The sequence below is a fragment of the Lemur catta genome, chromosome 2 (genome assembly GCF_020740605.2).
Source record: "Lemur catta isolate mLemCat1 chromosome 2, mLemCat1.pri, whole genome shotgun sequence".
NCBI classification, from domain to species: domain Eukaryota; kingdom Metazoa; phylum Chordata; class Mammalia; order Primates; family Lemuridae; genus Lemur; species Lemur catta.
In genome coordinates this window covers 121,772,631-121,788,353 of record NC_059129.1, presented here as the reverse complement: position 1 = coordinate 121,788,353, position 15,723 = coordinate 121,772,631, and positions in this window count along the sequence as shown.

Here is a 15,723-nt window from a genome sequence, read left to right as displayed (position 1 = left end):
GCAAAAGTTGCCTGGTTTTACATTTTGACCGTTAATAAAAGGGGCTGTGTTTAGCGAAGAATTCTGAACCAGCTTGTGGGGCTGATTTGGTTCTCAGAAGTCTTCTAATGACTGGAGCTAAGGGCTCAACTTCAAAGAATAAGGCTTGAGGGAGCAGTCCAAATCCTCAACTCTGGGAAGCGGGGTTGGGGGAAGAGGGGACTCTTGTCACACCAGTTGATGCCATGCTAATTGCGTTGCATCCAGATGTTTTCTTCTGAACTTCAGAGGTTAAGGGCCTGAGAAAGAGTGTTATAGATGTTAAGGGACTTGTCCAAGTTCATACAGCAAGTGAGTAGCAGAGTTGGAATGATTGCCAGACTGAGCTGTATTCCACTCCACTCATTTAAAAAAATTAATATAAATTAGCCAGCTCTATTCCTAGCAGGAAAATACTTGTATAAGTCCCTGTGTCTAAGTCTTAGCTCCCCTGTCAGATTATGGCCCTTTGGCAGGTAGTAAGTCTAATATTTCTATTCTCACCCTTGCAAACAATAAGTACTCCATGAATAAATGCTGATTAATAGAACAATAAAGTGATTATAAGGATATATTTTTCAGCCCTGGCCCACCTTACAACTTTTTTTCCTTAGTTTTTCCTACTTTAAAAAAATTACCGAGCCAATACCTGCTCATCATAAAAGGACACTGTATATGAAATAATTATCTCCCACCTCTGCCCCATTCCATACATCTGAAATAATCAATGCTCTTAGGTAGGTAGTCTTCCACACCTACTTGCATGTTCATACAAGTGTATTCAAACATATGGACACATCCACGGTATTCCCCTTTCTTATCCTTAAAGCCAAAAATAGCATTATCCTATATACATGACTCCACCACCTTGTTTTTTCACTTAGGTGTATGTCATGGACATCTTCCCAAGTCAGTAAATATGGAGCTTACTCGTTCATTCCAATAACTTTATAATAGTCTCTCTAATGGGTATATCATAATTTATTCAACCATTCCCACATCAGGGAATATTCAGGTTCCCACTGTCTTCTAAATAGCTTCCTATTTAATCAACATGCTGTTTAGCCTCCTGCACGTCAACTCCTGCGTTTATAACTGGGACCAGCCATGTTCAAAATGATGCCATCTACTCCTGGGCAAATGCCTCCACAGCTCTAGGGCTGCAGTCCCCAACCCCCCGTCCGTGGCCTCTTAGGGACTGGGCCACAGAGCTTCTCCCACCTCCTGTCTGTGGAAAAATTGTCTTCCATGAAACCAGTCCCTGGTGCCAAAAAAGTTGGTTGTCTGCTGCTGTAGGAGATTTGTTTTCTATGAATTAAAATGATCACACCAAGGTATCTCTTCTATTCCATACTTAAGGCTAGAGTACGTCTTTTCTGGACACTGTTGTCTTTCAGGTAATGTATGGTATACAGAGAATATATGATCTCCCTTAAGAAATGGAATATTCTGAGTTTACAAAAGAATCTCAAATCTTTGCAATAGCATCAACTATACATATATTTGTGGTATATGGTTTCTACTTCCACTTTACTGCAACAACAACAACAAAAAGGATTTTGAGGCTGATTTTCTTAACCTTTCAAAATTGTTAATCCATAAAAATGTAAGCTCCATAGGAGTAGAGACTTCAGTTTCCTAAAGTGTCCCCAGCGTGTGGCATCATGACTGATGCTTATAGAGGAGAATGTGTAAATATTAGATGAATGAATGAAAAGCTACTCAAATTTCACACACTCTTAATCTTACTCTGGTCAGAAGAAAGTTAAGTTCTGGGCCGGGCACGGTGGCTCACTTCTGTAACCCTAGCCCTCTGAGAGGCCGAGGCGGGTGGATCGCTAGAGGTCAGGAGTTCGAGACCAGCCTGAGCGAGACCCTGTCTCTACTAAAAATAGAAATAAAAAAATTATCTGGCCAACTAAAAATATATAGAAATAATTAGCCGGGCATGGTGGCGCATGTCTGTAGTCCCAGCTACTCGGGAGGCTGAAGCAGGAGAATCGCTTGAGCCCAGGAGTTTGAGGTTGCTGTGAGCTAGGCTGACGCCACGGCACTCACTCTAGCCCGGGCAACAAAGTGAGACTCTGTCTCAAAAAAAAAAAAAAGAAAGTTAAGTTCTAACTCATGCTGTAATTTTCCTTTTCCAAATGGCAACAGGCAACTTGGGCAGATCCAGACTCCTGAGCTCAATTAACTCCCAGAAGTCTGGCTCTGGGGACTGACTATGAATTAGCTGAGAGCAGAGGTGCAAACTAAGACATCAGCTGGGAATATAGCTTCCAGCACGACCTAGTTGTGGTCTAAAAGTTGAAGCTCTAAAGGTATTATTTATCCTGAGTCCATAAGTATTTGCCTCAATTGGTTAAATAAATCATAAAACTGTGGAGAACCATGCTACCAAAAAAAATGACAATGTACAAGATGCAGGGAAATGGGATATAATGACGGAGAGTATGACCCCATTTTAGTAAAGGGAATGAATAGCTAAAGAAAATATACATCTATTTGTATATGCACAGAACTGGAATGATATACACCAAAATGTTAACAGTATTTTAGGTGAAGTGATTATGAGTAATTTTAAAAAATTGCCTTCTTTTTGCTTATTTTTCCATCAAAAAAATTCTAAAAGAAAGAAACACTAGAATTATTCTGAGACCATGAATATTACATAAATCTTATTTTCTATCTTCTCAAATTATAGTGGTTATTTTCTTTTAATAAAAACTCTTTCTACAACATACTACTTTAAAAAAGGTGGGGAGAGGGGGTGACATGTTCCTAAAGCCAGAGAAATAGAAATCATGACTCTCATTACCAAAGGAATTGGAAAAATAGGCCAGGGAAATCCATGAAAGTGTTACCTATGATTTACCTGACTATCACACTGCCAAGTTCTGGTTGCAGAAAAATAGGTATAATTAGAAGAATTTTTGACACCTGTAAAGAAGTTTCCTTCACAAAACTGGTAAGTTTTGGGTAGAAATCTTACTTTGCTTAGAAATATCCCACTGGTACAGAGAATCAGCTATGCATTGTATGGACATTCGGATCAAGGGTAGGAAACGAAAACAAATTTATCCATGGTTTGAGATCACACATATCTCAAACTGGGCAAGCGTATTTTACTTTAAGTGGCTTTCCTAGGACCAGCCATCAATTTGTTATATTTCTTCATGGTCTGTAGATCTCACTGCTTGTAAAAGTGACTAACCTTTAGTTGTTCCTTCCAGTTTCAGATCATTACAAGCTGTGAAGCAGTATTTTCTGGAAACTTCTGGTTTGGTATAAAGTGTTAGATTAGCCCCAGATCTGACACTTATTTAAAAATAGCAAGAGAGCAGCTAGAAAATGACTCTGGGCTTTTGAAGCTCTCTTGTAGGAAACCGTGTGCAATTAGAGGCTTGGGAAAAAAAAAAAATCCATGTCCCTAGCACAACCCTGGCACATGAAAGTTTCCCAACAAATATCTGTTAAGTGAATGAATTTGTTGTATAGGTGCTTCAGTGTGGGACCCTGCTGCAAACGCACACTTTCTCTCAATCTCCCCTAGCATATTTGGTTTCATGCAGATTAACTAAATGACATGAGACCATCTCTTCAGCTGTTTCAGATATAGTTTGTGCTCAAAACAGGTCTCAAGTTTCTCTTCATCTCTAGAAAATGCCTAGAAATTTTGTCTCCAGGTTTTATTTTCTTAATCCTATTAACAAAATAAAAACAAACACATAAAAGTCAACACAAAACACATGCACACAAACCTTTGTAGTTAAACAATCTGCTGGTAGCATAATTCGTATAACAAGGCACACACACACATACAGACACAGCAGTAACTGGCACCTAGACATAAACTACAGTCTGCAACAACCTGTCATTTCATTGGGAGATTTTTATAGTGTCTGAACTCACTAAAATAATTCTCTTTGTTCTCCTCTTCCTCCTCCACTTTTTCACTCTTTTAAAGCAACTAATAAATTAAACTATACCTAGAGGAGGAGGTAAAAAAAAGGAAAAACAGAAAGGATCTATTTATTATTGAGCATCTATTGTGTGCTAGGCATTTATTCTAAGCATTTTACATATAATATTTCTTTTAATCCTTGCAAAACCCTTGCCATGTAGATATCATTACCAGGATTTTACGGGTCAGGAAATGTATTCAGAGAGGATAAGAGACTTGCACAAACTCAGAATACCTAACAAATGACTGAACTGGACAGAGACCCAAGTCTTTCTATCTTAAAAGCCTGAATTTTTCACTGCACCACTGTCAATGGTGTAGAAATATGCCTGCTCTTTAACAGTTCTCCTTGGAAGGTTATTGGTGATTTGGAAGGCCAAGGAGAATAGTCATTTAGCCACCACCTATTTGGCTGTGGTCTCTAATTTGGAGCAAGTGGCCCTGGAGCTTGAGCAACAAGAGGACTGTGCCGTCCGGGGTGGCCCCGGCTGGCCCCGGCTGACTCAACACTTGTCTGGGGCAGTGCCCCTATTTAGTTCTCTTCCTCTTCTTAGTTTCAGTCCCAGTCTCAGAGTCTGTGTCCTTTGCATAAGTGACAGGTGGCCTTCCACTTGGGTGACAGTTCACAGTGTTTATGGTGATTTGTCTCACAATGTACAGTACATTTTTTATTGCACCAGAGATCAGCCTGAACTTGAGTTTTGTACATAAAGGTGAAAGATCTCTCTGGCAAGAGCTAGTCACGCTCTTGGCGTTGCCTTTAGCTTGCTTGCTTTTTTATTTGTGTTCCTAGCAGATGTCCTAGATTTAAATAACTTGTTTATTTTTCAATTAAACCTCACAACAGTTAACATTGTTCCTATGGTACAAAATTAATTTTGATGAATTGATGATGTCAGAAGTACATCAGGCTATTCTTTTATGGCCTTCTTTTTGCAAATGTTTCATGAACTTTAATTCTTCTATTTACTCTGGCAGCTAAGAAGGTGACACTTACTGATATAGTTATTTGGTACCTGTAAAAAAATATATAGTTTTTCTGATATCTTTGTTCCTGGTTTCCAGGGCTCAGAGTCAAAAAAGGGAGATGAAATCCCTTCAATTGCTCATTATCATCATCATCTTCCTCCAGTTCAGCCAAACTCTCTACATCAGGGCCCATCCTCCAGGGGTAATGGAGGGCATAATCTTATTTTTTCTATCATATTCATAATTACATATGGATGTTACATAACTGATATTGTACAGTATATGCTATTCTGTATCTCACATTATGTGCTTACACATATATCATAACTATTTTCCTCAAGTTAATAAATATTTTCTTGAAGCCTAGTTTTTCTTGGTTGTACACTGTTCGTTTTCAGGATGTGACATAATTTATTTAGCTAATCTCCGATTGTTTGAAATTCAAATTGTTTCCAATTTGTCCTTGTTATAAAAATGTTAAAAATATTTTTTGTGGATTTTTAGACATAGCCATTCTCATTGTAAATTTCTATAAATATGGAATTACTGAGTAAAAGATACAAACTTTTAAAGGATTTTGATACATGAAGTCCAGTAACATGCCAGAAAGATTCTGTGATTGATTATAGATGAGATTTCTCCTCCAAGTAATTTTCTCATTCTTCTATAGCATAAATGTTGTATTTTTCTTTAGATATAGTTGATTAAAGGAAGCATAAAGAATTGTATTTTTGAATAAGTACTCAGGATTCATCAGTAATAGTTTTAGACTTGTTTATTAATGTAAAATATATTGATCTGATATCTCAACTATTAGCTGGGATGTCTGGGCATTTAAATACAATACTAATTCATTTCTGTGCCATGCAGTTCCTGTCTCTTCTGTATTTCTTGGTCACGTTAAAGGAGTTCAGATAATATTTATATTGGGAATATAGGAACAAGTGTATAAGCAACCGAGTTACTATAAAAACATGAGTCTTTGGCATTGTACTCAGAAAATTAAGTCCTCTCATTTGGTACATACACAATGTCCTGAACAGCTATTATGATTAATTAACTTTTCCATGTGGTGTAGGAAATTTTACTAGCCCTTAGAAAACTAGCTCCAACTAGCTTGTAGTCTGATCAAATAGAGAACAAGCCAAGTGAAAATGGAAAAAGCCAAGCAACTAATCCTTTAAGGCAACAATGATTTTTTAAAAAGGCATCTCAGCCTAGTTAATAAATTGTTACCTCTCCTCCTGAAAGGGATATTACTCTATATGGGGATTATAAATACACATTTGAACATTAAATTTTAATATGCTTATTAGCTACTATCTGTTCAGATGTGGCACTCTCCACTATAATAAACCTACTTTGAACTCTTTCTGGTGGATCTATTTTGGGAGTTACTCACTTTCAGCTCTGCCCTTGTTTTAGAGCAAAACCTAACCATACAGGGCTTGTTTCTTTTACTTAGTAAAAACCTTGATGCTAGTAGACTGAGTTGGTGTTTCATGATGATAAACGCTTCCATTTTTAAGCACTTATTACATGCCAATACTTTATGTTTGCTATTTAATTCTCATACGAGTTCTGCAAACTATTTGACAGATGGCAAAACAGACTTAGAGAGGCTAAGTCTCTTATTCGGGGTCACACAGCTAGTTGTTGACAGTTGGGATGTTCAAACCCAGGTCCTTTTAAATCCAGAGCTATGTCCATTGTAGGACACTTCGGAATTTTTCCATGAGTCTATTTGTGCTGTTGTTATGTGAGAGGCAATGGAAGAAATCTCAGGTAAAGAAGCCAATACAGAGCTTCTCAAAACACATCATTGCCAAAAATGTCAGCCTGTGATAGCACAACAGAGTTTCCCTTCTCAAACTACCTTTGAAGAAGGAGGGCCTGAAAATAGGCAAATTTTGCTCTTCACTTTATACAGGCATCATTTTAGGTATTCATGAGATATAATGTGTAGAAAACTCAGAAAATACAGGGAAATTAAAAATAACACAAACATAATAGTCATGTACGTGCTCCTCGTCAGCACACATGGAAAACACACTTGTCCAGTGTGATAGCAAGGACAGCGAAGAAAAATGGTCTCTTTTTAAATTCAGACACTCAAAAATTCACCCGTAGTTTGTTAGGAATGTTGAAAATGGTGATGTGGCCTCGCAGGTTGAATAATGGCAAAAACATATGGGCATTCAGAAGAACATTTCTTTAGCCATGGACTTTCTATAAAATTCTGGGCAAATTACTCATTTTTGCGTATTTTAAAATAGTTTGGTGAAGCATCACAAAGACGATTTTTTAAGGTAAATGTTTAACATTGGTCATAAATCCTTTGTAACTGCTGGTTCTCGGTTGCCTGTCCTCAGCAAGAGATATTTCAGATACAATATTTCTAAGGAAGTCAGCATGAGCTACAGTACTTCAAGTTTCCCCAAGAAAATAGTGTTCATTCTGTGCTAGGCGATTTCATTTTCACGCAACACTCCTTTGAGGTTGGTACTATTATTGCACCCAGATGAGGAAACTGAGACTCAAAAGAGGTTAAATAACTTGTCCACTAATATGGCAGGAAAATAGTGGAGTCGGGATTCAAACCCTGGCAGTTTGGTCCCAGCAGCCAGGTACAGTGCTTAAATGCCAGGCTACACAACTCAGAGAGAGCCAGGCAAGTGGTTGGGAAGTTAATTATTCAATGAATGCTACTCTGTATTCAAGGTCACAGAAAGGGCTCCAACCAAGGCTTTATATGATCACCATAATCCTCAGCAATGGGGCTGGTAGCATCACTGACCAAAGAAAGAAAGGAGTGCTTAGGGTCAGGCCTGAGGTTCTGGGAAACCCCTAAAAACCTATGGGAAAGGAGACCCCTTCTAGGGCATGGTTTCCTGCACAGAAACAGGAGAGAACATGAAAAAAAAATCTCTGGGTGGAAAATTACTTTAGACTTCCTGAAAGGGTCACATTGTTAGAAGTGATGACTCTTGTTCCTCATTCTGTCTTTTGAGTCCATGCTTAGGGTTTTAAATGATTCTTAACTTTGGCTTCCAGCCCATGCGGAGCAAAGCAGCAAATGCTCCTTACCCCCCCCCCCCACAGTCTTTCCCACACACACACTATGCTGCCATATGTGGGCACACCCACGTGGATCCCCAGCGGTTTTCCCTGGGGAAACATGTAGGGTTTCAAAATTCTGTTGTCTTGGTTGGCCCATCCCCTGGGTAGGGCTGTGAACTTCTCAAGGCAAAATGGCTTCTGTCTTTGGGAAGCGCATCTAAAGCAGGCAAAGCTGCTTTATTTATAGGCTAATCCAGTTAAGGCCAAATTGGATCGGGTCTACCTGCCAGTCACCCTCGGATATTTACGGCATGTGTTTTCTCAGAGTGCGCCTCTGTCCATGTCCAGATCGGAGGGTTAATGAGAGAAGAAGGAAGTTCAGTTGTGGGATATCCCTTAGAGGTGATTCACCATAGGTATATTTCAGCACTGGTTAGGACACAGAGAGTTTGCAAACAAAACAAGAAAGAAAAAAGTAGCATGTTGTGCCGCAAATCAGGTACAATCATTCTTTCCTCTCTTGCTGTTGCTTCTGAACATGTTTGCACTAATTTAAGGAATCTCGGAATTATCTATTGTGGTTGTTTTATTTCATTTGGTTTTAATTTGGTGTTTATTTGTTTTAGTTTGTGGCTATTTTTATTTGTTTATCTCATAGGTTTGCTTTTATTTGGAGGAACCACTCTGGACAAAGAAGATACTTTAGAATAAGGGGTGTGTGTTGGAACAAGATATTAATAAAATTGAGAAAGGGTGGCTGGGCATAGTGGCTCACTCCTGTAATCCTAGCATTTTGGGAGGCCAAAGTGGGAGGATCATTTGAGGCCAGGAATTTGAGACCAGCCTGAGCAAGAGTGAGACCCTGTCTCTATAAAAAGAAAGAAAGAAAGAAAAGGAAGAAAGAAAGAAAGATTAATTAGCTGGCATGGTGGCATGCACCTATTGTCCCAACTACTTGAGAGGCTGAGGCAGGAGGATCGCTCGAGCCCAGAAGTTTGAGGTTGCTGTGAGCTATGATTATGCCACGGCACTCTAGCCCAGGCAATAGAGCGAGACCCTGTCTTAAAAAAAAAAAAAATTGAGAAAGGCTGATGGGTACTAGTCCCGGCTGTCAATCAGGGTGACCCTGGGCAAGTCACATGACTTTTCCATTTGTAAAAGTTTCTGGGCCGTATCAGGGATTCCTACTCATGGCTACCCACCACAATCACCTAGGGGGTGTTAGAATAAGATATCTGCTACAAAGGAGCATGGGGGGACCATTTGGGGTGATGAAATTGTTCTGTACCTTGTTATAGTGGTGGTTACATGACTGCATATGTTTGTCAAAATCTGAGAACTGTACCCTAAAAAGAATGAATTTTACTGCATGCAAATTATCTTAATTCTAAATTCAAAAAATTTTAAATCTCATGAATATTGATATAGTGAAAAAAATGCCAAGGCCACCCTAAACCGACTACCTACTGAAGGCTATCTGTTCTTCTGTTCTTTTAAATATCTCTGTACTTGCAGATCTAATAGGAACCAACTCAAACATTCTAAGTTGCCACAACCCCAGGTTCAGGTGTTATCAGTCAGCTGTGGCCGTGAAGTGGAGAGTCACCTGGGTGGAAGACAGCAGCATGGGCACCTGTGTTCACAACGTGTCTGGACAGTCTGCTAAAATCACACGAGGAATGGAGGGAAAAGTGTGGCCAGACTCTGGGCTTAATGATCCGGTATGACCAATAAGCAGAAAATGGGAGAGCTGCCAAGGACTGATCACATACTAAAAACCAGTGTAAAGTAGATGATGTTGAACTTAGAACTATCTATTAAGCTATTGATTTTGTTTTTTGGCATTAAAAAGAAAGAAACCATGCTGCGGAATGAGTCTGACACCAATCACATGGTAGCATGTGAGTGTCCGGCAGACACAGGTTCACTGATTTGAACTAAGTGGATTTTAAGAGAGAAGAAAATGCGCCCTTTGGACAGACAGATATTTTGGGGCCCAGCATGAATCTCTGAGAAGACTTCACCCTAACATCAAAAAAGATATGAGACCCTCAGTCTCAAAAGTGTTTCCCAACAGCATTCAAGTTACACTGGACTCCAAACAGGAAAATGGGATGTTGAAAATATTTAGCTTTTTTTTTTTTTAAAGTTCACGGAAGACTGTAGTAGGTCTGTTTTGGGGGATGTGCCTCATCCCAAGCACACCTCCTTAGTAACATCCCTCGCCAACAGACCCTCCTGATGAGGGCTTAGGGGACTACATTTCTACAGTGTAGCCGCCACCCTGGCTACAATGGATGGACCCATGGCAGACACCAATGGAGGCTTGGCTGGGAAAACCGTAAGACCCAGATGGTTCTCTAGGGGAGATAGAATGCAAGGTCCCAGAGGAAGTAGTTGTGCCACGGGAAGCCAAAGCCATAGGCAAACTAGAATTAGGAGGAAGGAACTGCAAGTAGTAGCAACAGCAGCAACAACAATACTGATGGTTGCTCACGCTTATGGAATTATTTGTGTGTGCCAAGCACTGGGCTAATCCTCTCGGGTAGGTAATATCACTATCTCGATTATAAAATGAGGAAACCAGGACTTACATTTGATCACTTTCCTAAGGCCACACAGCTGGTAAGTGGCAGAGCTGGGGAGGCCACCGGAGTAAGGCAATTCTCCAGCTGATTTACAAAATCTCTACGAGCATTATTCTGCCTCTCAGGAAGCCCAGAAAGCAGCTGCAGGGAGGAGAGTGGATGGGATGTGGACCAGAAGCAGAAACAGGATGGTGCAAGGAGGAAGGGCAGAGAAGCAGCCCTATCCCTGAGACCCTCGGGGGCCCCAGCTCTAGTTTGCATGGGATTCTGCTGTGTTCGGTGGGAATCTGTATTTCAAGTAATCCTCTCTCTCATTCTCCCTGCCCTTATCAGAACTAATTTCAGTGGATCTGTGTTCCTTGACATCAAAGACCATTAAGCTAGAATGAAGTATCTAAGGGGAGGTGGGAGGTGGTTGGGGGAACATGTCTTACGTAGAGGTCAGGGCAGAGAAAATGATCCCATTCTCTCTGGATGTGACACTATTTTTTCCAACCTTCTCAGATTTGGGAAGATAAGCACCTGCCATTAAGGAAACATCTTGTCAAGGGAAACTCCAAAAGAGGATACCAAGCTGCTTCGTAACCTTGGAGTTACTTAGCAATACCTTTAGCTAAATGACAGCCGTTGAATCAGGTTTCTTAAGATGGTCTCTTTTAGGACCTGTGGCACAATTTCTTTAATGGAATTACTTGTCCATTTTTCAAAGGTTTTCCCCACCACTAACTCCCTCATCTCACAGGTCACCTCTCTCCGATGCAAGGCACCATTTAAAAGGTCTGCCATTCTCCCTAAGAATAAAAGTTGCGATCCTAAATTGTGTGCTTGAGTCTTTGGTATACGCTTGTGAGAAAGCTATCCTATCATGGAAACAAAAGGAGCTAGCAAGTTCCCTCAGTCACTTGGGTTTTCCAGGGAGGATCAGCACCATGAAAGAGCATTTCTCTTTGAAAGGTAGGGGGGAGGATGCTCGAACTAAATATCAAGCCGGACGCTGTGCGAATTTCAGAGCTGTGGACTTGGGGGCTCCGTCCTTGGTTGTCAGTGTCTGGAGAGACGGCTCTGGTGTTTTCACTGACACCAGGACACACCAGCAAGGGAAGAATCCACTCTGCCTCGCCTGTTTGTTTATTCTGCTCTCTTGTGACTTCCCAAAGGGCTTTATTAATACTGTATAACTTTAGCTCTTTGATCCCCTGAAGAAAGCTTTGGGAACTGATGAATTTCTCTCTAATCTTACCTTAATGTTCTTTCCAAACTGACCCACCGAGGACTTCTGCCAGCGGGCAGCTCCAGCCAGTGTGACGTGGCGTCAGAGCTGTGGCTGCGCAGGGACATTGACCACAGCAGAATCAGCGTGGCTGTCAGGCTGGCACACACGCACGGGTTACCTCACCTGTCCACCTAGTTAATCTTGTTATGTTAAGGATATGATTCCCCACTGTGAAGACTGGATGTTCTTGGCACCTGGACAATGCCTTAAGGCTTGACTCAGAGGTGCATAAGAACTGGCGGGGAATTTGGCAGCTGCTAATAAGGGATGCTGGAGCTCCCTGACCAGCGGGTAGTCCCAGAATCGTGGACCGTGCCCACCTGTGGACTGTGAGAGACCTGCTCCAGGAGAGCAGCTTCGGATGAGAGTGAGCAGCTTCAAGGCGTTCCTTTGTCCTTCAGGACATATTCCCGTTCTTTATGGCATCCCGGCTTTCTTTTCCTTTCCCTAGGGAAGCATGGATTTGCACATCCATGTGCTGCCCTGAATGTGGTGTCCTGAATGTGGTGCCCTGGCTGAAGCACCATTACATTCCTGTCCATCTGAAGCAGCTTTCTCTGTAACAGGAATTAGCTTCATAAAACTTTTATGGAACACCTAGTGGAAGCATTAGGTGAGAGGGCTGGCTTCATCACGTGGCTGGAGCAGCCCTCAGTCACCCCAGGGGTATTTATTAATCTTTCTTCTGTCTGGAGAGAAATGTCTGTCTTTAAAGAATGGGGAACCTCATCTGGCAGTTGCACACTGCCTGGCAGCCCGGGGAGTTGCCCTCACCTGTTTGCAGAGATGGTCTACCTAGCGCAAGGGGAGTCCGTTATTGTCATCCGTGGCCTCATTCATAGTCCACAAAGTGCCTGGGAGAAAACACATCTGCTAATAAAGTTTCATTTTCTGCTTTGGGAAGAAAAAGAATAAAGGTTTTAAGCATATTTTTGGATTGTGTTAAAAAAAGTTGAGTCATTTCTAAGACTTTGAAAGAAGATACTACTAGGTAAAAAAAAGAAAAAAGAATAAAAAAAGGAGCGAACTGAGGCAGAATTCTTCTTTGTTGACTAGCTGGGGGCTTTATTCCTTGAGAGGTGGATTCAAATCCCAGCTCTGCCCCTTTCTGAGAGCCCTTGGGCAATTTACTCAAACCCAAAAAGCCACCTCCTGGGACTCTAACCCCGTTGCTAGTGTTTCTCCTCACCAGGCTCAGAGCTGATTGAGAACACTGTGTTCAACTCTCAGTTATTTCTGTTATTAAGTGTATGAGTTTGGGCAAGTTATTTACCCACCTTAGTGTCAGTTTCCTCATGTATAAAAAGGTGATAGTAATAGTATTCACTCTCCGTCGTAGGTTTTTCATGATGATTACATGAGAGAGCTCAGTGTGTTGTCTGGCATATATTAAAAGTTCTATAATAATAATTATTATTATATTATTGTGATGTCAGTGTCTGGCATGGTTGTTGACTCACACAAGGCTCAAAAAGTTTTTAAAACTCGATTTACTGTGGTTAAACCACAGTCCTGCTGACCCAGCTCTCTGCTCGTTCTGTGTTTTGACCGACAGGGCTGCATGTGGCTGGAGAAGAACCGCCACGACTGGCCTCACTTCCCATTCCTGACCGTTAATCTTAAGTGGGCACTTAACGCTGCCCTGCCCAGCAATCATACTGCATTTCTCTAACCTCATCATCTTCCCACCATCTCAGGTGAGAAGTTCATTCTTTCCTCTCTAGATTTCCTCCCCTACTCTCACTCTTAGCTAATAGTCATACTTCGATTCAATGAAAAAAACAGAAAAATTAGCCAGGCATGGTAGCACGTGCCTGTAGTCCCAGCTACTCAGGAGGCTGAAGCAGGAGGATTGCTTGAGCCCAGAAGCCTGAGGTTGCAGTAAGCTATGATGATGCCACTACACTCTAGCCAAGGTGACAGAGTGAGATTCTGTCTCATAAAAAAAAAAAAAAAAAAAGAAATGCAATCGGAGGAGATTGCTCCCATGATACCCACATCCCCTCACCTACCTGCCTAGAAGCCTGTGGATTCTGTATTCCTTGAAACCAAGGATGGCTGCTGTGCCCCTGGCTAAAGCCAACACTTCCGCTCAACACTTCGTCCCCTTCCCCTCTTGCCCATCTGGCACGTTGCCCCAGCACCCTCACCCTCCCTCTGCATCATTGGTTCCCTTCTTTCTGCAGATTGCTCCCATTGGGATACAGATATTTTGCTTTTTCCCCCCACTTTAAAAGACCTCATTTTGACTTTTTTCTTTCAGTTCTAGCTCCATTTCTCTCATGCCCTTTACAGCAAAGCACCTTGAAAGAGTTGACTGGATCAGTTGTCTCCAATTTCTCTTCCCCCTTTGTCTCTTGAACACATTCCAATCAGGTGTAGCCCCTGCAGCTGTTCTTGTCAAAGTCACCTGTGCGCTGCCAAAGCCAGTGTTCCCTTCTCAGTCCTCACCTCGCCTGACCTGTCAGAAGCATGAGCACAGTTGATCACTTCCTCCTCCTTCCAGAATAACACACACACCTGTTTTTTCTTCACCTCTGGCTGTTTTTCCTCAGTCTCCTATACTGTTTCTCCAACCTCTAAATGTTGGAGAACCTCAGGATTCAGACTACATATCTCTTTTCTTCATTATCTACACTCACCTCTTATGCCCTTCCTACTCAAAGTGGGGAAGCTGCAATGTCAGCTTCCCCCATAGAGTGTTAGGAATGTCCTACCCCAGACCTGCTGAATCCGAATCTGCATTTTAACAAGATCCCCAGGTGACCATTTGCATATTAATATTTATAATCACCCAAGGTGATCCTATCAAATTTCATGGCTTTAAGTCCCATTTATTTGCCGACTTGACGCCCACATTTTTATCTCTAGCCAAGATTTTCCGGTGAAATGCAGGCTCATTCATCCACTGCCTACTCACGTCTCCACAGCGAGGTTTTACAGGCTTTCCCAACTTAACTTGTTCAAAAGTGAGCTCCCATTATTCCCGCTAATCCTGCTTCTCCTGCATTTTTCCATCTCTTCATGAATAGCAACTCCATTCTTGCATTGCTCAGACCAAAGCCCTTGGAGTCCTCCTTGCCTCTTTCTCCTATCCCGACTGTCAACAAATCCGATCTGCTCTGCATCTGGAATGCAGCTAGAATTTAAACGTTTTCATCACTCCTGCTACCTAGATCAACTCGGCTTCCCCCTTTCCCCTGGGCAGCCAGAATAAATGTTGACAGATCGTGTCACTCCTCTGTTCAAAGCCCTCTGATACACCCACCTCACTTCAGTATGATCCACAAAACCCCACACGGCCTGTCTCCCCCACCACCTCTCTGATTCTTCTGTGATTCTAATTTCTCTCCTCCTTTTTCTCTTCACTCCAAACTCAAGGTCTTTTTTGCTGTTCCTTCAACACAGCAGGCAGACTCCTGCCTCGGGGCCTTTTTGTACTAGCAGTTCTCTCTGCCTGAGTGCTCTTCCCCCAGATAGCTGTGTGGCTCCCTCCCTCCACTCTCCTCGAAAGTCACCTTCCCACTGTGCCTTCCCTGGCCTTGCCATCTCAGATCTCAGGCTCAACTTTTTTGGATTTGTTGAGACCTGAGACCTTGTGGCCTAAGTTATGATCAATCTTAGAGAATTAGAAATTGACAATAAAAAGAGACAATATATCAGGTTATTTGTTTTTAAAACCTCATTCTTCTGAACCCCAGGAGACACATCTTAGTTTCCGGGAAACTCCTTGCAGAGTGTTTGGAGAACGTTGGATAGCAGGTTGAGGCGGAATCCTGTGGAATACCAATGTTTGGGTGAGCAAAGGAAGGGATCAGGAGAAATAGGAGAAAATATGAGAGCTTGAACCA